We start from the raw sequence: 22,212 nt of genomic DNA, 5'->3' as shown, positions 1-22,212 counted from the left end.
CTGCTGTTCCCACCCTTTAAAAACATCTGGCCCGCATAAAAGGCAATCTTAGTGCTTTGTTTGTATTTACAATATCCATGCCACAATGATTTAGTTTCAACACATGTAAATTAGAATCATTCTCAAAATTTACAGTTATGTTCAAAATTCCTTTAGTTACGTTTCCCTTACTAATTATTATGTTGGCTGGGGACTTTCTAGAAACCACCTTTCAAATAAAAGTTTCTTGCTATAATTCAGAGAAGGAACTTCCACCTTTACAAAAATATTCTAATGTGAAAGTGTCATGACTCTCTAGCAAGTAAGTCCACTCAACTAGCTGGTGTTACTAATCCTGGCAAGGGCAAAATTTGGCTAAATATTTTTAATCATTTAAAATACCCAATATAAGGATCTTAATTTTTATTTGTTAATCCAAACCTCAACTTTGACTCTCTAAAAGTTACTGAAGACTTCATTAACACTTAATTAACAACTAGGAGAACAATAAAACCCATTGTCTTATAATTTAGCAGAATCCTTTACAAAACTTTTGTGTTTTGTTTAAAAAGAAAAATTATATATGTTAAAATGACAGCTACTGACTGCCTGCTTCTCAAATCCTAATTGCCAGTCTGTACTGTTTAGAGCCATTATATCACTTTTATATCATCAACTTTAAAAAATATTCACAAATTCTTACACCAAATAAGACATTATGTGTAAAAAATAATGGCCGTTATTTAAAATTAAGCCAGTTAAGCAAAGGGAAATATGGAAGGGGTTACTAACCACAAGAATACACACACACTCAGAGAGAGAAAGAGAGAGAGAGAGAGAGAGAGAGAGAGAGAGAGAGAGAGAGAGAGAGAGAGAGAGAGTTATTTGACCTTAGATACTATTGATGCAAAAGTTCTCCAAGATCTAATTATTTATAAAAGTGAATGCATATTCACAGCTAGTTCATTTAAAATTTGCTAAGGCATTGTTCACTGTTTTCCTCAGCATAGTTTTTCTACTAATTGTGTTCACATTGTTAGTTGAGACTGTGTGAAACTGTTAAGAGTCCCTTTGGAGGTTCACTTGAACCACATTTTCATCATTTCCTGAAATGACTGAGCCTCATTAATGGTTGCTACTTTCATTTTCTAAAGAAACTGACCTGAATTTTCACCTAGAACTTACCAACCTGCGATAATGAACATGTGGAAGCATCTACCAGGCATTAGCATTAAGGTCATCATTAGACACAGGAATTGTAATTCATCTAAAATTATTACAGTTAAAAAGAAGATCAGGACAACAGACAAGTTAAAGAGAAAACTGTTGTTTAGGAGCACCATGAAAGATTGGGAAAGACAGATGCAAGAAACCTTCTAGCTTACTTTTGAAAAAGAGTGTGGGTTCAGTTAACTAAAGTTTTACATTAAGGGTAGAAGCATATCTGCTTTAAAATCTAAGCTATATAATGCAATTAAATGTGTCAATATTTCTTAGTTTCATAATGTTTTAAAAGTATTTTTCTATTAAAATTATGTACACTATACTATTCTTAGCCTAATAAAGAATACTCAGAAAAACTGCCAGTTACACTATCATCCCAGTGAAGAGGCAACCTGTAGTAGGGATCTGCGGGCCTCTTCCCACAGCCCGGCTCATGGCTGCCTGGCTAGCTTATGCCCCAAAATAATGACACACAAACTGTATTCTTTTAAACACTGCTTGGCCCATTTCTATTCATGTGTGTAGCACCCCAAGGAGCGCTTACCGGGAAGATTCTAGCCTACGTCCATCCTGGGTCGGAGCTTCATTGCATCTGCTCTGGAGAGGAGAGCATGGCATCTGTCTCTGAGAGGAGCTGCCTTGCATCTGAGCTCACTTCCTCTTCCTCCCAGCATTCTATTCTGTCTACTCCACCCACCTAAAGGGTAGCCTATCAAATGGGCCAAGGCAGTTTGTTTATTGACAAATGACCTTCCTCCATCATTTCCCTTTTTTCTGTTTAAACAAAAAAAAAAAGGAAGGCTTTAACTTTAACATAGCAAAATTACATATAACAAAACAGTTATCAAGTAAAAATTACAATATTTACATCTATTTTATCTTTATCATAACTAAGGAAAACTATAACTATCTATCTATTATTCAACTCCATCAAAGACTCCAGAAGAATACAATATTACCTAAGCAAACAAAAAGTAAGCAACTTCTAAACTCTAGAAATGACAGAGACATCTCACTGCCTGGACAGTCACCCAAAGTTCCTCTGTACCGTTGGGGCATCCATCTTCGGCCTAAAAGTCCATAGTTTCCAGCAGACATTTCCATGAAGCAGGAAATTTCAAAGGCAGTTCAGTCACTATCTGCTGTGTCCTGCAGAATGTCTCGCATGAATTCATGTCTCTTTCATGAATCAGGAACCCCAAAAGATCATCTCACCTTTAGGCAAGTTCAGCAGTCCTCTCTCTGCGGGTTCTTTGTGTCCAGTTTATACAATAGTCCAGGCAAGAGCAGTTTCTTGCCCAAATAGCTATCAAACTCCATAAGGTGCCTCTTCGATGCCCATCTTCTTTCTTCTTGAAGTAGATTGGTGCTGCCAGGAGCAGAGTGTCTCATTGTCATGAAAAACCCTAAGTTATTAAAACACTTAAAATGCCATATTTTATAATCTTTGAAAGATCTGAAGAATGCCTATCTAAAATATAAGCATGCACATCTAGAAAATCTAACATGACTACAAACTTAACTATTATTGATAATTATCCATTAACAACCTATATTCATTACATTTTTAAGCGAGCTACACAATCACAATACCTTAATCAATATCAGAAATACATACACATATAATAAAATTGACCTTAAATTAATATCAGTAAACCAAGATTCATATCAATGCAAATTATTCACATCTATATCATCTCCCCCTTTAAATGTAAAAGAACATTTATAAACAATATTTGGGAATATGGGCGCAGTTATTTCTCTCCAAACTGCTTCCTGCTGAATGGGGGCGCTGTTAATCAGATATTTCAGGGTATAACCTGTGTGCTAGGTTCATCTCAGTCTGCAGTTGAGCAAAGTAATTTTTTGAGGGTGTTCACAGCAACCTTTCAGGAGGACGTGGTCTATCATACCATATTGGGATCGAAGAAGCAATCCAAAGAGTCTCATCCTCTGTGAAAACAAAAGAAGAAACTCTTTTCCAAAGTATCATATCCTTAGATCCAAATTCTGAAGTCAAGGTATTTTGAAAATATCTATCTTGGATTAGTTCAGCAGCATTTATAAACAAATATCTTTTAGCATCTGGTGCTCCTTCCTCAGCATTCAAACAATTCAAAGAGAGCATAATAGCATACAGTATCAAGATTCTCTGTGTAATTTCCATCTTTGTGCAGCTTTATTTTAACTCTATTTTGTTTACTTTTACTTTTATTTTATATTTTCTGTATATCTTTGTCCTGGAATAACTCTTTAGACCAGGCTGTCCTTGAACTCACAGAGATCTGTCTGTCTCTGCCTCCCAGGCAGTGGGATTAAAGGCGTGTGCTACCATACCTTGAAGTCTCAGAGGTCAGTCTCCCTCTGCCTTCCAAGTGTTGGGGATTAAAGGTGTGTACTACCACACCCAACTACTCTCTTTCTTCCTTATTTTACTTTTAAGAACTTTAACTTTCAGCCTGCATATATTTTTAAACACACTGTAAATCATTTAAAGTTTTCTTTGTCTTTGAATCTCTCTTTACTGTATATCTCTCTTTTTCTGACCACATGAGTCTTTAATTTACCAAGCAATATCAGTAGGATGAAAGCCGTGGCTTTGACGGCTGGATCCAGCACATTCCTTAGCTTTCCAGCCTCATGGCTGAGGTACTGGCTGTAGCCATGTTTATCACCACAACTCTGTGGCGTTTCAAGGTCCTTGCCAGCAAACAAGCTGCAATACTATATCCACAGACAACATTCAAGTCCTCTCTCTGTAGTCAGCCCTCCTGCCTCAAACAGTCAGAGTTTGCCCTGGCAGGATGGCCCAGAAAGCCGGCATTTTAAAACAGCACAATTTTTTTCCTGCTATGGCTGAAAACCGAAAAGCATGCCTTCAGCTTTTCACCAACACCGTTTTAAGTGTTTCATGGCAGGACCTCTTAAATGAGCTGCAAGGTTTCACAGCTGAAGCTGAGTCAGGAAGCCTCTCTTAGATGAGAGTACTTGCTTGCATCTAGCAAGCAGAGCAGACCCAAGAAATTGCTGCTACCAAGAAAACACGCTTTACTCTATTCTTTCCCAAGCTTTCTCAGGCTTTCTGTGGATGCAGTTATCCACGTGGGCGCCATCTGTAGTAGGGATCTGCGGGCCTCTTCCCACAGCCCGGCTCATGGCTGCCTGGCTAGCTTATGCCCCAAAATAATGACACACAAACTGTATTCTTTTAAACACTGCTTGGCCCATTTCTATTCATGTGTGTAGCACCCCAAGGAGCGCTTACCGGGAAGATTCTAGCCTACGTCCATCCTGGGTCGGAGCTTCATTGCATCTGCTCTGGAGAGGAGAGCATGGCATCTGTCTCTGAGAGGAGCTGCCTTGCATCTGAGCTCACTTCCTCTTCCTCCCAGCATTCTATTCTGTCTACTCCACCCACCTAAAGGGTAGCCTATCAAATGGGCCAAGGCAGTTTGTTTATTGACAAATGACCTTCCTCCATCAGCAACCTACAGAATGGAATGGGAAAAAAACCTTTATCACCTATATTTCTGGCACCTATACGGAGAATTGGTGTCAAGAATATATGAAGAAATCAAAAAACTAAACACTAAGAAAAACAGTTAAAATTTGATGCATGAAACTTGTAACGGCTATTCTTGGTTGTCAACTTGACACATCTAGGAACACAGATTCTATTTGAAGAATTTCCTCCTTTATATTGGCCTATTGGCACAGCTGACTTTCATTTTCTTGGTTGTTGATTGATGGATGAGGGTCAAGTTGACATGGATAGTGCCATCTCTGAGCTGATGGGCTTGGTTCTTATAAGGAAATAGCTGAGCAGACACAGGAAAGCAAGACAGTAGCAAATGTTCTTCTCTAGTCTCTGCTCAATTTCTATCTTGAGTTTCTGCTTGACTTCCCTCAGTGATGCACTATGACCTATAAGCAAGAAAAATCCTTCCCTCGCCTATGTTGCTTTTGGTCAGTGTTTTATTTCAGCGATAGATAGCAAACTAGGACAGGAATAGATACCAGGAGCATGGGCTGTTGCTGTGATTAACCTGATCATATCTGGGCTGGAAGGGATACAGAAAGATTGTAGAGCTTTGAGCCAGAAAAGACCATTGGTTGCTCACCGATTAATGAGTTGTTATAGAAGCTTGGAAAATAATGTTGTGAAAAGTGTAAATGGAAAAGGCCAGGCTTGTGAAGTCTGGGAAAGAAATCTGTAAATCTCTCAAAGACTCTCTTGACTTTTCATGTAATATTTTTAGTTAAGAATCCATGTTTTCTGGTCAGTTGGGGCTAAAGAATCAACTGTGATAAAAAAGACTGTAGTACCACTTAAATGAAATCTTTGCTTTATTAGGACAATTGTTGTTGGTTAACTGAGGGTGTGAAAAATTACATATAATTGATAAAAGACCAGCAACACTGAGGTGAAATGTTCTGGGAGGTATTTTCTCAAGGTCTGGATACAGAGTTGTGGTCCAAAGGGAGCAAAACCTGCATCTCAAGCTAGTTCCTGAACTTGGTAATGTGAAAAGATCTTCTGAATGGCATTGATTTAGAAGGCATGAAAAGCTCAAGAACAGAAGTTGAGGGTTAACATTAATGTGGTAGGGTTAAAACCCCTACAGAAAGGTTAGAAGGTGCAACCTAGGTTGTAGTAGAGGTTCCAGAATGGAAGGAATCATGAAAAGAAGCCAAAGTCTGGTTCTGTGAAAGGGAGGGAGAGTCCATTGTAAAGGTTCAGCCACAGTTGAGGTGACCCCAGCATCCTGAAGATTACAGGACTGTAGGATGACCACCAAGGACAATGACAGTTGTGATGTGGAACTCAGTGGAGCCTTCCAGACAATCTATGTGTTGTGGATGCAGAGCTGGAGAAGTGTGACTACCCAAGACTTTGGATCCCATAAGATCATGACTGACTCTCAGATTCTAGATATTGACCTAGGATTTATACTGTTTGAGTTTAAATTTGTAATTGTATACTAATTCTTCATTTAAAAATAAGGAAGTGTATAACATATTTTTGATATTATATGAGCCTGTAATTGAGAGACTTTGAACTTTTAAAGAATCATTAAACCTTTAAAGCATTGAAATTTTCTAGAGACTTTTGGAACTTTTTAAAAACATTGTTTTTAATTAGAAAAACATTTATTTTCATGCAATGTATTTTGGCCATTTGTCCCTCCGTCAATTCCTACCAGGTCATCTCTACTTCACAACCCACTCAACTTTGTTTTCTCTCTAAACAAACAAATAAAAACAAGAAAAACATACAAAATATGCCCACAAAAAGAAAAATTAAAATAATCAGTCAAAAGACCAGTAATACAAAAATGGTCAAATAAAGCAAAATGAGACAAAATGTCTATAAAAATCTACTGAGTTCTTTTGTGTTATCCAGTCATTCCTAGGCATGGACCTGCTCTGGGGGGTAGTTAATATATTCAGTAAAACACTATGCTAGGAAAATATTTTTCCTATGCCAAGAGGTGTCAGTTGTAGATACTTTCTTGGTTAGAGGTGGGAACTTGCATCCACATTCCCATCTCAGTGCTGGACCGCCTCTGTCTTGAACCTGTGCAAGTCTTAAATGTACAGCCACAGCTACACAAACATAACACTTTAAGCCACACCCTTTCCTTTCTTGTTTGCTCCCAAGACCTAATGTTAATATCATAACATGAAACACTGATTTACATGTGCATCAGTCCTGTTGTGTTTAAAAGGCACTGTTTTCTTGGAGTCATCCATCACCTTTGGTAACAGCCATAGACTCTTCCACTTAGATCCTAGGGCCTTGATGGGAGAGTTTTCATGAAGATATCTCATTTAGACCTGACTATTGTACAGTCTTTTACTCTCTGAACATTGTCCAGTTGTGAGTCTCTATGTGAATTACCAATAACTGCAAGAACAAGCTTCTCTGATGAGATCTGATAAAGGTACTGAGAGTTGTATCATGCTTTCTATTATAATATTAGCATGAAGTCTTGGGACCAAACAAGAAAGGAAAGGGTATAGCTTGCAGTGACATGTTTATTTGATAAGTTGAAAAAGGATAAACTTGTGATGGTTATTATTGCTTGTCAATTTGACATACATGGGAAGAGGAAAACTTAATTGAATAATGCCTCAATCAAATTGACCGATGGGCACATATGTGGGACAGTTTTTTGACTGCTAGCTGGTAGAGCATGTACAAGTCCAGGCAGGCAGTGTTATCACTGGGCAGATGAGCCTGATCTAAAAGAAAAAGGTAATTAAGCCAAAGTAGGAGAGCATGCCAATCATCAGCATTCCTGCACAGTCTATGCCTCAGTTCTGGCCTACAGCTTCCTAAAATGATTTCTCTCAGAATTGTACTATGATGTGGAAGTGTATGATGATATGAATCTCTTCTTCTCCATGTTGGTTTTGATAAGTGGTCTATCATAGCAATAGAATGTAAACTCTTAACAAAATGAAACAAAATCCTCAAAAAAAGGAAATTAATGTTTTTAAAATCCTCAACATCTTTAGTCATCAGGGAAATGAAAATTAAAACTACATTGATATGTCATATTATCCTGGGCAGAATGGCTAATACTAATAAAACAAAAAACAGCAAATGCTTTGATGGATATGGGGAAAGGGGAATACACATTCATTATTGGTAAGAATGTAGCCACTATGCAAATTAATGTCATGGTTCCAAAAAATGTTAGATATAAATCTCCCATTTTATCTAGGCGTTCTGTTCCTGGACCTATTTCTCAGGTGCTGTCTCTATATCCTACCACAAACATACTTGCTTCTCCATGATCATTGCTGCTCTCTTCACAAGAGCTAGGAAATAGTAACAGCTGAGACATCCATAAGCTGATAAATGGATAATGAAATGTAGTTCAAATACCCAATAGAATATTGTTCAGTTGTAAAGAAAAATGAAATTTGCAGATAAATGAGTGGCCTGGACATGATTATTCAAGGTGAAGTAACCCAGGCCAAGAAAGACAAATATATCATTTTCTTTTTGAGATATGAATACTGGCTTCAAATCTTTAGATTCTTGTTTCATTAGGAATACCTATACAGGCCAGGAAATTAATAAAGAGCTATTGGTGAGATTTAAAGAAGGGGATAACAAGCAAATGATAAAAAGGGAAAGGAGAATAATGGACCATGAGGACCTGAATAGAGTGAGGAATGGAAGAACAGAGTAGAGAGACAGTGTAGGGCAAGATGACTAACACTAATGACTTCTGAAAATACCAAGAGGAAATGGAGTACCATTGTACTTCCTAAAACATACTTCCTGAAATACTCTCTCCATGTGTCTCACCTCTTTCTCTTTTATGATTAAGCATGCAAGGGCAGTAATTTTATTATGCAGTGTGTTTTTTGTTTGTGTGTTTTAATTCCAAATTTAAGAGGTCAGAGTCTTGCTATTCTAATTTCAAGAAGTCTAGGGGCAGATTCACATTTGCCCCTTGATTTTGCAAGTTTATAAATGACTACTCTCTAGCAACCGCCACGAATGAACTGTATTTCCATGGCTGTACAGACCTTATCATCTCCTCAACAATCATGTTTTTCTGTGTCTCACATAGTTCAACAGGATACCAAAGGCTCAGCAGAGCCCAGAAAGACAAACACATTTCAACCTTTCTCTATCATGTGACAGATGCCTAAGAAGTTCAATACAACTCCAAATATACTTAAAAATAACTTCCAGGTTGATAAGTCCTGTTATATATACAGTTCAGAATTGAAAGATAAAACTGATTACCAAATAGCAACTATTCAAAAAAATTATTTTAAAGAAACCAAAGCAGCTCAAAAAAAAAAATACCAAAACTAAAAGAAAGCAACAGCCGAAGTGGACAGATTACGTAGAAATTTACCAAGGGTCAGAGCAAGTATTCATCTCTCTGCTTCACCAAATAAATGTAGAGACCAGCTGCTGCCAGCTGAAGTAAAAAGATAAGAAAAGTCCCTGCAAAAAAAAGATTGTAACAGCTACATGGGACATTCAATCTTCCTCTCCTTCCAGGGACAGCTTACTGAGAGTGACTGACACCTCAAATGTGTCTCTTCCCCCCAGTCATAGCATGCCAAAGTTGTTTTCAACATTGTGACGATCAAAGCCTGAGCTCTTGTATCAGCTAAGTCACCTGTCTTCAGTAGACCAACTAAAGAGACAAATAACTGTGAAAAACAGAGGCAGGGTTTTATGCAGGATGACCACCTTTGGGAAAGCAACAAATAAAGAAAGCCAATGATGCCCGAGTCCATATTTAAGGTCCTAATTGGAGGTTAATGTCTAAATTGATGGCAAGAAGCAGCACAAACAAGCAGTCTTGGTCATGGTGTGGTACCCACGTGACTTGTCCTTGTCTGGCTCCAGTCTCTCCTGGAAGGTTGTCTGATGAGTTGTCAAAACCATGTGAAATCTTTTCTTGGGAGACAAGCTCCACTAGCTGGAACCAGCCATCAGCCTTTTCTTCTTCCAGCGTGAGATTCTGGGGAAAATTTTTCATTCCTTGGGGAACCGTTTTTTCAATCATCGACAGCTGAAGGGAGAAATACAAAAAAGTCTTTAGTTACTTTGCTCCTGCCAGGATGGATTCACTACCTTGAATTATATAGTTAGCCTTAGGTTTTTGTGTCCTCTTTCTTTCAACAATTCCCAAAATTTGATGTAGTATCTAAGAAGGTCTATTTTGGCCAACAAATGAACTGACTCCTTAATGCTTTCTTCTTGACAGATTATTTGTATTTATTCCATGAAAGACATCCTGTGTCATGCCATGTACCTATTCTTTCTGTCAGTCGTCTAGCTTGACCTTTTATTAACCATGCAATAGTGTGTAATAGATCTCGTGTTTTAACCGATCACAAAAAGAGTGGTATAAACTGGAGAAAACTGTTGCTTTTTATCTCAGTGAACACTGCCGAGGTTTCCATGAGAAGAGTGATGAAAGTCTTCAGGGGTAGGGAGTTCCTCTTGTCCTATGCCTGGCACCAGACTGAAGGTCACTGGGCTGGTTTTCACATGCTACTTCTGCACTAAGTTTTGCATTAAACAGAAGAAAAAGAATTCTGATTCCAGAATTGTTTACCTCCCAAAATAATGATTTTGTAGAGAAGACTGCCTCTTCATGGCGTTCACATTTCTGGATAATTAGCAAAGCTACAGTGCTTCCTTTAACTGGTCATCTGATGTCTGAGGACTTCATTACATTGTCAGAGCACTTACTGCAATTAAACTCCCAACCCATTGCACCTACATTCAGGGTCTTGTCCTAGATTTGTAGCTGCTGCTTCAGAACAGAAAACAATCTGGCTTCAGATAAAAAGTATTAGTAACTACAAAAAATCCTTATTACTTTTCCATTTCACAATAATATAGTTTTTATATAACCCAACAAATCTCAATTATTTCAAAATATTTAAAATTTAGGGATATAAGACACACTAAGTCAGTTTCCCTGATATTGCCATTGTCTGCTTGGTTCATACTAAATTTCTTTCTCCACTGTATTGTGAGTTCAAAATCACTTGTGTTCTATAAATAAGATCAGTGTATGTCATTGGGAAGTGAACGCATGTAGGACAGCAAAAACTAGCACTACCTAGGCTAGAGAATTTTGTTTATTTTTATTTTATTTGTCTTCCTTCAGAAAAAAAATTCCACAGTAAAAAGAAGAATAGTGTGAAATTTTCCTTACTTTCATTGTTTTGTGAAGTTCTTCAGTCTGTTAGATTCATCTAATTATTGATGGCAGAGCATTTAAAGTAAAGAAATGTGCTTTGCAGTGAATGGGTTATGCTCTGGTTAAGGACTCACTGAATCTAAGGGGTCAATTATCTCTGGTAGCAATATCTTTTCTACATATTACTGCATAAATAGGAAGTAGACTCAACCATGAGAGGCTACTGTTTACAAAATGAAAGTATTCAAAAGGCAGAACTAGCATTTGACTTTATTTTCATGGTTCTAGTATCATCAAGATTTCCTTTGCAGCCCTCAGCTTAGAGTTCAGTATGTGGCCACGGGGAAACAGTAAAGTTTTTAATGAGCAATGTGGAAGCTCCCACCAAGAGTAACCCATTTATTCCAGTATCTTCTTGTCTGGGAAACATAGAGGGCAGAATATCTACTTCATTACTTCAAGTGAATCTGCCCATTAGAATGCTAGAGGGAGGCTTGGGGGGTTTAGTGTTTTAAATGATCATAGACCCTTAAAGGACCAGAACACCAGGGAATATGTAAAAAGCACCTTACACTTTGGGCCCAAAGATATCAAAGGTTTATTGTTTTTGTTTGTTCTTAAACTTTAATTAGATTATTCTTGTTTGGTAAGTCATAAATTGCTTCAAAACTGACACTACAGTCTGAAGTCTAACATCTTGTTCTACTTAATTACACTGGTTTATTTGGGCATAATCAAATCATTGAAAAAACTTTTCCTCAATGCTGTTAGTGAAGATATGATTATATATGCTTTACATAGCATATTTTACAGTTAATAAACATATTCTAGTGAGAGAGAGTATGATATAATTTATATAAAAATGTAATAATAATTATAATAAGCAAAATAAGGAATAAAATGTGGTGAGAAGCTTCACACTTTTTGAGGAGTCCTTTCTAATAAAAGTCATAATAACTGAGACATTCACTGGTGCTTTTTGTTAGTTTTTGGTTTTCTCAAGACAGGGTTACTCTGTGTAGTCCTGGGTGTCCTGGAACTTGCTTTGTAGAACAGGCTGGCCTTACACTCAGAGATCCACATGCCTTAGGCTCCCGAGGGCTGGAATTAAAGGTATGAGCTACCACCCTCAGCTTCATTGGTACATTTTAGAACATTAATGTACATTAGTACATTTAAAATATTACTTGGATTAATGGGTATGTAACAAGAAAGTAAGGCCTTATGAAAATCTAAGCAATGAGTTTATACAGCAGTTCAATCTGAGAATGTTCTACTATAAGCAAGGAGGTTAATGTCTGCATATACTCAGTGATAGGAAGCCTGAGATAGAACATCCAGGAGGGTTCACCTATGGTATGGAAAAATCCTTCTTACACATGAAACTGTGGTGCTCTTATTGTTAATAAGATTATTGGTCAATAGCTAGGAAGGAATTTTGTGACAGAGTCCGTGCTGGGAAGAAGAAGGGTTGAGTTTCAGGAGTAGCAAGCAGACACAGAAAGAGAAGGAAGATGAAGCTACCACCACATGGCAGAGGGTAGATAATTAATATGGGTTAATTAAAAATGTAAGAGTTGGCTAGTAACAAGCTTGAGCTATTGGTTGATCATATTTAACTAATATTAAGTCTCTGTGTTGGTTATTTATAAACTGACAAGGAGGAAAGAAAAGTCCACCTACAAATGGCATTCCAACATGATGCACCTACATCCACCTTAAACCTGAGAAAGCTTGGAAAAGTTTCTAACACACAAAAAAGAACCAAACCAGGCTTGCCAATCTCCTGCCTTTCCTGCAGTACAAGAAGCATCTTCTGGCAGCTGGCTGCTGGAGGAGCCAGACATCAGCAACCATACTCACCACCATGTGCTAAGGTAAGCTACACTGGCAGCAGCAGACATACCAATTTAAAATTTGTCTCAAGCAATCAAAAAACATACAGATTCTCAGTAAGGACAGATCCAGGTGAAAAATAGTTTAAAAATAGTAACATCCTTAAAAAAGGAATAAAGTAATAAAAATATATAATAAGCCACAAAAGGATGGAAAATACACAGAGTCTAGATCCTGTATGTTGTTATGTTGTTGTGTCGCCTTTGAATTTTCTGATTGTTAATGAAAGAATGACAGCTGCTGAGACACATTAGATTATAGAAAACTGCTAGATTAAACCAATCTATTAATTATGTAATAAAAATATCTTGACTTCAAAATGGAAGTCAAATTTATGTTACTTTGGGGGAAAGGTTATGCTTTTATTTCGACAGGAAATGAGAGGCTGTGGATTAATTCCAGGTTGATATGGATGGTTTGGTCAGGCAAGAAAATCCTGACAAAAGACATAAAGAAATAAACCTAGAAAAACTATAAAACACATAATGTATATTTTACCTACTCAACATAAAACAAGGAAATAAAAAAAATCTTTGGCTAACTTGTGTACAATACACAGTCTATACATGTACTAATACAGATAGGTGTGTTGTCTTTAAATTTTTATTATTTTCAGAGCAAGACCGACCAGATACCAATGAAAATGGATGACCCAAGTGATCTAACATCTCAAAATGCCTCTGTTACAATGTTCTCAGAATTCTGCATCCAAAAAAGCTTAAGGTTGCTAGGTAAGAAGGTCCATCCTCATAAACTATTCCAGCCAGGAGATATTTATCCTGATTTCCTGAAGGTTCTCCTAAAGATAACAGCATCTACAAACAACAGGAAGTATTCTAGAAACAATGTCCACATTCCAAAAAATATTGGTTATGGATGTTTGTTATCATTTAAGGGGGTTTAGTTATAAGTTTCTATTTGATATAGTCAAAAAAGGCTATATAAAAAGTTAAATTCAAAAATTTATTATAAAGAAAAGGGAGATATATAGAAATGATGAGGTAAAAGCATAGATTATTGAATCTATTTCACTCCAAAAAAACTATTAATCTCAAAATATTTTTATTGGTATGGATTTTAGTTTACTGATACGAATTTAAATTTATTTCTGTTATACTGTATTATGTTTCTACTCTTGCTTGGAGTATTGTGCTTATACATCTCATTTATAATATAATGTATAATTAAGAAATACAAGTTAATAGTAACCTATAGTAATCAAACTTGTAATCATATTAGGTATGTTTTCAAGGTCATATAGAGATATATTTTTAGATAGATACGTAATCTTCAAACAATTCAATGGCCGATGGAATATGGCATTTAATATTTTTAATAACCTAAAACTTTTTATGACAGTGAGACACATCATCTCCTGACAGTACTTCAAAGGAAGATGATGGGCATCAAAGAACCTCAGTAAGGATTTTGTATTGTGTTTGGCAAGATCTAGTCATTTGGGCAAAAGAAACTGCTATTTCTTCAATATGACAATATACTGCCCAAACTGAACCAACAGTACACAAAAGAAAGCAACTGCCAAACTTTGCCAAAATAATATAGGACAGCCCTTTAAAATTCCCTGTTTCTAAAAAATGTCTGTCAGATATATGAGGCCTGTAGGCCAAAGTTGGTGAACCCAACATTACAGAAGACCATAGGGTGACAGTCTAGGCAGCCAGATATACCTGTCATTGGGTAACATAACATTAGGTAACTTCTGGGGTCTTTATGGAGTTAAAGGCTAAATATTTAGACTTAAATTTTTCCTTAATTAGAATAAAAAGATAAATTAGATGTGAAATTTTATATTGACCAAAATAGGCTAGATAATGGAGTATTTTCTCTATTTTGACAATTACAAGTGGACTGCATATTGTAACTGCAATTCTTACTTGATAATTGTTTTTGTTGTCTATAATTTTACTATGTTAAAATTAAAACCGTCCATTTTTATTAAGACAAAATGGGGAGATACTGTGGAATAATTCTTCTGTAGACCGTGAAAATATGTTGCTCTCATTGTTAATAAAGAGTTGATTGGCCAATAGCTAGGCAAGATTTTTGAGGCAGAGAGCATGCTGGAAGAAGAAAGCTAGAGTCTCAGGAGTAGCAAGCAGATGCAGAGAGAGAGAGAGAAGGATGATGAACATGCCATGTTGAACGAAGGCAAAACTCACAAGACTACATATTTCCTGCCTTTGTGCTATCTGAGACAAGCACACATCCTGACATACTTTCTGTTTACATGTAATTAAGCACACATCCTTCCAATCGCATTCAAATACATCCTATTTACATGCAAACTGAAGGTTACATTCTATTTAGCAAGCAGATATATTGGTTATCTCAAGCAAGAAAGTTTTTTAAGAGGTATTATGACCATTAATTTGAATAAACAAAAATTGTATGAGACCAGAAAATTCAAAGACTAGCCCACAGCATTCCTGACTATTCTGTCCTTGGGCAAGTGGGGCTTATGGGCTAAAGGCAATTTGTTTCATAAGCCTCTTAAGCACAGTAATTTAAACTTAAGGCATAGTGTTAGCCGTCACAAGAGGCATCCCATGTTTCTTGGTTTATCTGTTGCCATACCTTTTAGCTTCTTCATTAATCTCAATTGCCCTCTTCTGCGTTTTCTGCCCTCTTTTGCATGCTCTTTTACCATAAGGATATACTATCAGAACCTACTGATGACTTATTTTTTTACTGTTGCTTTTCACCAAATGGTTTGCAACTTCTCACTTTTACACCAGGAGCTGTAAATTCTGTGTGCGATTCTTTAACGTAGCTCCTCCCTCTCTGGACTTCAGTTTCCTCATTGCTACAGCAGCCAGGTTAGATCCATGAATGGGAAGACAAAGGGATCCCTGGATGATTATTCTACTTTAAGCCATCAGAACTGAGTGTGTTGATACCAACAGTATTATTAACAAATTATCGTGTTTAGAGAGGATGTTATTAAACAATGTCTATGTGTAAACATAGAAGTTTGAAAAGCACTGACTTAGAATCACCTTTTAGTGATTTTCTACCTGTGAAGTATTTTGACTGCAGAAATGCAGTCAGAGCTAACTGTGATTTAAGTACCAAAACTAACTTCGGTATTATGTTCTTGATTCCTGATAAAGTCAACAGGGCTTCAACAGGCTCATTCTCCAGCTTTTATCCTTACTCTACTTTCACATATAAGATCCTTGAAGACTGAGCCACTCTTCTTATCTGAGGGACCTACAATAGTCTGCCTTATCCGTGAATAAAAAGTTATAATCCCTTAGCAGTCAAAAGAATTAGTTAAATCAGTTAGTTATACCCTCCTATGAAAACCAAGGTCATGTTATCTTCTCACTACTGGAATGGCTCCCACTCACAGCCCTGTTTGCTCACTCTATCACTAAGTACAATCCCTGTGTATCACCCTACCTCAATTTACAGAAATATATAACTGTGGTGTGTTGTCAACTTCACTGGACTTAGAGTCAATACAGAAACATACCTCTGGGTGTGCCTATGAGAATATTTTCAGAATTTTCACTCTGTATTAGCACCACACAATAGTTGGGACTCCTTGCCTGAATAAGGGGAGAATTAAGCCAAACAACATTCAAGTGTCTCAGCTTCCTGACTGTGTACACAATGTGACCAGCTACTTCCCACTCATGCTGCCAAGTCTTCTCTAGCCTAATACATTGTACCTCTATTCTGCAAGCAAAAATAAACCCTTCCTTTCTTAAGTTGTTTTTGGCTGTTCTTTCTTTTTTTCAACAAGAAAAATTACTGTAGAAAAAATGATGCTGAGGCATAGACAATATTATTATAGTCTGTTCAGATAGCTCATAGGAGTTGGAACAGGTTCAGGAAAAAATGAGGAAGAATTTAGAACTCTAGATTACAAAGGTCCTAAGACAATGTAAAGGATTTTCTGGAACTTTGTGAAGTGAATGGAACATCAGAATTCTGGGAGAACTGTGGACAACCAAAGGCACAGCTCATGAAATTTCAGAGGTGAATAATGGCTCTATCAGGGACTAAAATATAAGTCATTCATGCTATTTCATCATGGAATCTGGCTTCATTCTTCTCATGATCTAACAGTGGGAGTGAAGCCAAATTTAAAAATTGACCAAATTTGGTTAGTGGAAGAAATTTCAGAACATGGTAGACTCCAGTTGTGTTATGGTTACTGTTCATTGCTCACATCCAGGATTGCAGTTTGTAGAATAACAGACAATACAAAAAATTTGAAAAATAGACAGTTTGGTATGGAAAGGAGTATGATGTCAAAGTTACAGGCTAAAAGAACAGAAAAGAGTTTGGCATCATTAAGGAGAAATTTCCTGTTCAGCACTGGAAGTCTTAATGCAAGACTCCACATATTAGAGGCTCCAGCTTGGAGAAATATGAATTAATTGCTTTATCTTCTTGTTGTTGGGAAACAGCATCTCATTTAACTCATGCTGTCCTTGACTATGAAATCCTGATTCTTCAGCATGCAGCTTTAACTCTTAAATTCTGGGATGATAAGTATATTTCTGGCTATTTGAAAAAAACAAAAAAAAAAAACAAAAAAACCAACAGGGTTTGAACTAAGAATGTTGCTGTTAAAAAACAAACAATAAAACAAAACAAAAACCCTCCATGGGACCGAACTAAGCCCTCTGGAAATGGGTGACTGTTATGTGGCTTGATCTGCTGGGAGGGGCCTGGGAATGGAACCAGAGCTTATCCCAGATACAAGAACTGGCTTTTTGGAGCCCATTTCCTATGGTGGGATACGTTGCTCAGCCTTGATACTGGGAAGAGGGCCTTTGTTCTGCCTCAAATTGGTATGGCAGACTTCATTGACTTCCAAGGGAGGCCTTACTCACTCATTCTGAGGAGTGGGTGGGAGGTAGGTTGGGGAAGGTGGGAGAACAGGAGACAGGAAGGAAGGGGGTTCTGGGGTTGTAAAATGAAAAAAAAATTAACTTAAAAAACCTGCTAAGGAAAGTTCTCTCAAAATTAGCCTTAAAGGCATATACCTATGATGCAGTGGTGATCCAGAGGCGTAAAACAACATCTCTAGGTGGAAGCAAGAGTTGACAGCATTGCCCAGTTTATGCTAACTTTTTGGGGTAAGAGATTTAAGTATGAACAATGTCACAGATGCTTGCACAAAAATATCAGAAAGCTGCTGTGGCCAAACTGTGTATGGCAACCTGAGTATTGCAAATATATTGCAAGCAGGTCACGGGAGATCACAGCATGAAGCTGGAAAGGTGAAACCTAAGTTTAATTGGAGAACCAGGATGTTGGTGATACTAGCACTAAAGGACATCTATTGAAAGAGGCTGCCTTCATGGAGCAGAGTTGGGCTAGTAGAGTGATTGGTATGATACTAGAGGTAGCACTGGAAAAATGAAGTTGCTCAAGGCTACTGGTTTCCAGATTAGTTTACCACAATCTTCAGATTCTAAATACAGAGCTGTATGGTTTGGTATTTTGTTTGCTGGATTTATGTCTTGCCTTGGTAATGTTTCTCCTGACTATCTCCTAGACCTGCATTTTAAGAAGGGACTGTTTATACTGTGTCATTGCATATAAGAAGTATGTCACTTGTTTTTGTTTTGTTTTGGTTTGGTTTTAAATGTGTTTATGGTCATTCCATTCATTATGAATCCCATAGGAGACTTTGAAGTTTTGAACAATGTATGATTAAGACTACAGGGACTCTATGGTGTGAACTAAATGCATTTTACTTTATGAGATAAAATGAGACCTTCAGCACATAGGGTATAATGTTATGATTTAAAGCAACATCTTTAGGTGACAAAGAATGGAGTTGGGGGTCATTGATCTTTATTGTCTATGGATCCCCTACCACCTGTCAGCTATTGAGCACCTATGGTGGTCTCAAAATAAGAAAGGATCTTGGGCAACAGAAAGGACCCTGAAGACTATTTTGGAGGTCATCTCATTTACTGAAGTAACTCGGCTAGCTTATATAGCTCCAGTCATGGGGGAGTAGAGAACAAGCAAACAAAGAAGGAAATCCACATAATTTGCATATGTGAACCTGTTGAAGACAGACAAATATAAATGATACCCCAATTGGAAGTTGAAAAAAAAAGTCTTGGTCTGAACCTAATATAGATATTTTCATTTTAAAATCTTTATCATAACCTTACATACTAACAATTCTCTCCATGCTGATTTAGATACTTCCTTATTTCCTTAGTTTCTTTCAGTGACATTCTAAGCACGGTAATTCTTTGTTGTCAAGGTAAAAGAGGAGAAGGGCTCCCCTGTGCATTGTAGAATGTTTAGCAGTGTCATTGGCCTCCTCCCAGTTGTGATTCCCCAGTCATCGCAGCCGCAAATGCTTTCAGATTGTGCCAAATGTGTCTTGGTAAGACAAATAGATCATAGTTGAGTATTACCTTAGTATAGCCATAGACTCGAAGTTAAGCATTTTGCCTCAAATAAGCAAGTTATTCCTTGTATTGGGCCCCCTCACCATGCAAAGAAAAGGATATTAAAGGGTATTTAACTCTTCCTGATGTATCCTTCGATGAGCATGATCTATTCTGTGGTTCAGAAAGGAAGACAGATTGTCATTCCTACACTAATGCAACAAAACTGGCCTTTGACTCTATGCCAACAGCTCACAATGTGTAAAACTCCATCTTCTATTCCCAAATCACTGAGAGTGTGTTCTCCATGGAGGATGTCCTTAACAAAGTACAGGTCTATGTGAAAGAGTAATGAACCTAGAGAAGAATCAGAAGGAGTCTGTCTTTGTAAAAAAAAAAAAAAACAACTGTGGTTAACCACACAGGCCACATGAAGAATAGATTAAGGGAAACAATAGGAATTTCTGAGGCCAGAAAGGAGAACAAGCTTGCTCTTCTGCTAATTTGTGAAAAGATGTGCTCAACTTTGTCAAAAATCAGGTGTTCATAGGTTTGTGGGTTAAATTCTGGGTTTTATACTCGATTCCATTGGTCAACATCTCTGTATTTGTGCCAATACCAAGTTGTTTTCATTACTGTAGCTCTGTAATAGAGTCTGAAGTCAGGGATGGTAATGCCACCAAAAGTACCTTTATTGTACAGGATTGTTTTGGCTATCCTGGATTTTTTGTTTTTCCATACAAAGTTGATTATTGTTCTCTCAAGATCTGTGAAGAATTTTGTTGGGATTTTGATGGGGATTGCATTGAATCTATAGATTGCTTTTGATAGAATTGCCATTTTTACTATGTTGATCCTCCCAATCCAAGAGCATGGGAGATCCTTCCGTTTTCTGGTATCCTCTTCAATTTCTTTCTTCAAAGACTTAAAGTTCTTGTCAAATAGATCTTTCCTTGGTTAGAGTTACCCCAAGATATTTTATGCTATTTGTGGCTATCGTGAAAGATGATACTTCTATGATTCTCACTCTCTAGACATTGAGCCTATAATAAGAGATCCTAGAGAAGCTAAATAAGAAGGTGAACCCAAAGAAAAACATATAGTTATCCTCCTGGATGTTGGAATGAGACAAGATTGCCAGGCAAAAATTGGAAACTTGGGGGTGGGGATGGGATGGGGGGTAAGGGGAAATGGGGAGAAAAAAGTGAGAAGGGGAGGATGGGGAGAGCTTGGCGGAATGGGACAGTTGGGATGGAGGCAGGGTGGATATGGGAGTAGGGAAGTATATATCTTAATCAAGGGAGCCATTTTAGGGTTGGTGAGAGACTTGACTTTAGAGGTGTTCTCAGGTATCCATGGAGATGTCCCCAGCTAGATCCTTGGACAGCTGAGGAGAGGGAGCTTGATATGGCCCTATCCTATAGCCATACTGATGAATATCTTGCATATCACCATAGAAACTCCATCTGGCGATGGATGAAGCTAGAGACAGAGATCCACATTGGAACACTGGACTGAGCTCCTAAGGTCCAAGTGAGAAAAAGAAGGAGGGAGAACATGAGTAAGGAAATTAGGACAGCGAGGTGTGCGCCTGCCCACTGAGACAGTGGGGCTGATCTAACAGGAACTCACCAAGGACAGCTGGATGATGGAGCATGTGATCAAACCAGACTCCCTGAACATGGCTGACAAGGAGTACTGACTGAGAAGCCAAAGACAATGGCACTGGGTTTTGATCCCACTGCATGTACTGACTTTGTGGGAGCCTAGTCTGTTTGGATGCTCACCTTCCTACTACTGGATGGAGGGGGGGGGGACCTTGGACTTCCCACAGGGCAGGGAACCTGACTGCTCTTTGGACTGGAGAGGGAGGGGAAGGGGGATGGGGGGAGTGGGGGTGAATGGGAGGAGGGGAGGAAGTGGAAATTTTTAATTAAATAATATAAAAATAAATAAATGAATGAATGAATGAATGAATGAATGAATGAAGATGTGTTCAACTCATTGTGCACTGTGTTTTGTGGCCAGCAGCCTGGACACTTTTGGGGAGGCCATGGGCATGAAAAAACATATGTCCACTGACCATACTGCAGTATCCTCATTAGGAAGCAGAAATATGGTGTTAGCTCTTTGGACCTTGAAAAGGTAGCCTCGGGCTCTCAAGAATTTAATTATTGTGAAGTCAATGATGACATTCTCTCTACTTCTTAAAATGGAGAAAGAATAGGAAACTACACATCATTAGAACACCATGTGGCATCCGGTTGGTTCCTGTACATGAAAAAGGGCTCCTTTTCTATGACTATCTAAATGGTGCTGTGATGTGGGATTTCCCTCTGTATTGATATGACTATCAGTAATGAATAAAGAAACTTCTTTGGACTTATAGCAGGGCAGAACTTAGCTAGGCAGGGCAAACTAAACTGAATATGGGGAGAAAGAAGGACAGAGTCAGGAAGAAGCCATGTAGCCCCCGCCAGAGACAGATGCTGAATGGAATTTTACCTGGCAAGCCACAGCTTCATGGCAATACACAGATTCCTAGAAATGCTTTAAATTAATATATAAGAGTTAGCTAATAAGAAGCGAGAGCTAAAGGGACAAGCAGTGATTTAAATAAAATAGTTTCTGTGTGATTATTTCAGGTCTGAGCTGCCAGGAGGCCAGGAAACAAACTAACAGCCTCCCTACAACAGTGCTCCTATACTTCTTCCTGCTTGTTAAACTCCTGCTTCCCACAAGCAGATTACAAAAGAGAAAAAGTCATCTTCCACGAAAAGCTAGAGAAAGGAAACCTCATGCATTCATGGGGTCTATGGTTTTTCTGTCACTCCAAATATGCTAACGTTCATTCTGTCTTCTTCCTTCTGCTGATCAGCAGGTGCCCTCAAGGAAAACACCACAGAAATACAGACAAAGCAGACTCAATATCCCAGCAGCAGTCATTAAAACTGAATATTCAAGGTATAGCTAGGATTACCCTCATTGCCATTATTAAGTTCGACCATGTATAAATAAACTGG

The sequence above is a fragment of the Chionomys nivalis genome, chromosome 11 (genome assembly GCF_950005125.1).
Source record: "Chionomys nivalis chromosome 11, mChiNiv1.1, whole genome shotgun sequence".
Taxonomy (NCBI): Eukaryota; Metazoa; Chordata; class Mammalia; order Rodentia; family Cricetidae; genus Chionomys; species Chionomys nivalis.
Note: the sequence above shows the minus strand (reverse complement) of the source record.